General features: G+C 44.7%; 1 protein-coding gene across 4 annotated transcripts in view; it reads left to right on the top strand.

Moving 5' to 3' along the window:
• Window positions 1-1,091: 1,091 nt before the first annotated feature.
• LOC107596228 (ankyrin repeat domain-containing protein 12-like) overlaps window positions 1,092-1,924 on the top strand; it is a 55,889-nt gene continuing 55,056 nt past the window's right edge. For 3 of the 4 annotated variants that reach the window (XR_001610341.1, XM_016286907.1, XM_016286906.1), the window contains exon 1: window positions 1,092-1,279. The gene's annotated coding sequence lies outside the window, so the exon portion shown is untranslated. The remainder of the gene's footprint in view (window positions 1,280-1,924) is intronic. The other variant, XM_016286908.1, reaches the window with a different exon arrangement.

Below are 1,924 nucleotides of genomic sequence, written 5' to 3'. Positions count from 1 at the left end.
TTCTCTCTCTCTCACACACACACACTCTCTCTCTCTCACACACACACACACTCTCTCTCTCACACACACACTCTCTCTCTCACACACACACACACTCTCTCTCTCTCTCTCACACACACACACACTCTCTCTCTTTCTCTCACACACACACACTCTCTCTCTCTCACACACATTCTCTCTCTCTCACACACACACACTCTCTCTCTCTCTCTCTCTCTCTCTCTCACACACACACACACTCAATGTTTTCCCTTGTGATTCGAGCTCATTCTGCAACATACCAGCCCATCCCCTGCGCATGCGCCAACTCCCCTTAATCCTACATCATGTAAATAACCAACTGCGCCACAACAATAATAACCGCCGAAAGCGGGACAACAGCGTGGTGAACTAGCGACATTAGAATCACGTGTTTCTAGATGCGCTCGCCATAACAGAATAAATGACGCCACGTTGGAACGCCGTCGTCAAATACCTTCTTCTCCTCGCGCCTCTCCGACACAAACGTTCCAGAACATTCGCGCTCGCGCGCCGCAGCGTCGGACGGAAAGGGTGACGTCACAGTGCGCAGCGTCACCCCCCCCCCCAACACAGAGGGAAAAAATAATAACGAAAAGCCCTCATACAAAAACTAATTCATGACACGAGACAAACACAAAGTGAATGTATTTCACTTGTAAAATAAATAAATAAATAAAACAGACAAAAAAAAAACATGACATTTTTGCATAAAATGAAAATGCAACTAATATTTACATATAATTTCAGCCCCCCACAACAACGCATTATTTATTTTAGGTACTTGTTTATTAAAAAACGAATTGAACAAATTATAATGAAGCAATAATTTAAAAAAGAAAATACATAAGAGTCCAAATATATTTAATTACATTAAAAAGATGAATTAGAAATGTTGTAATGTAATAAAAATGTTTATAATTTATGTAACTACATTATTAAATATTAAAATACGTACATCAAATATTAATAGAATAGAGAAGTATTAAACGGCAAACATTTCAGTGCGCTTTCGAGCGCCGTGGGTCACGTGGTCCCCGTCCGCCAATGAGCGCCTCCGCTTGCGTGTTGTGTTGTTTTTTGCTGGGGCTTTTCTTAGAGACGGACCGACGGCGATGTTTTCAAAAGCAGCGCTGAGAGACGCCACGCAGCCGTAGGGTTAATGTTCAGTTTTTACGCGTTTCTTTCTCTTAAAACTGCCGAGAATTCGTCCTCTGCTCGTAGGTGAATGACGAAGAGGAAGCCGAAGAGCGCTGCGACGGTAAGCGGAAAGTTTCAGTTGTTGTTTTTTTATTGTCGCGGTTCACGACTGAAGAACGAGGAAAACGCGTTGAGTTTAACTACGGGGGAGAGCGAGAGCTTAACCGACCGGCCTGAGTGCTAGAACGACAATAACCCAGTGTGTGGGGGATTTTCGAGGCTTTTTGTGAATATTACTAGCTGTGTGCGTCAGTGACAGGCGCGTTTGGTGTGCGTTGTACGCGGGCGTGAAGCGCTGGAGGGCCCCGCATGTCTCCTAAACCCACTGCGGGCTCATTGTCTGTGCGCGAGAGGGGTGGCGCAGACCGCGGCATTATACTGTATGCCATAGCTTTCATAATAAACCCGTTTAAGTTGGATCTTTCCTGTCATACAGTCAACCAGAACGCATTGCATTTATTGTAATTTGCATTATTTTCCACCACCCATTTTTCCCTCTTTAAATGTCTGGCATCAATGCATGGAATGTATGTAAATATATTTTCGAGGTGTTTGTTATACTGAGCGCGGTTGCAGCTGCGACGTGCATGAAATATTGTAACCATGCATGCAGCTCTGCTCTCTCTCTCTCTCTCTCTCGCTCTCTCTCTCGTGCTCTCTCTCTCTCTCGCTCTCTCTCTCTCTCGCGCTCTCTCTCTCTCTCTCT

This window comes from Sinocyclocheilus grahami, unplaced genomic scaffold, assembly GCF_001515645.1.
Source record: "Sinocyclocheilus grahami isolate Dianchi unplaced genomic scaffold, SAMN03320097.WGS_v1.1 scaffold216.1, whole genome shotgun sequence".
NCBI lineage: Eukaryota > Metazoa > Chordata > Actinopteri > Cypriniformes > Cyprinidae > Sinocyclocheilus > Sinocyclocheilus grahami.
This window is presented reverse-complemented; position numbering and strand designations above follow the sequence as displayed.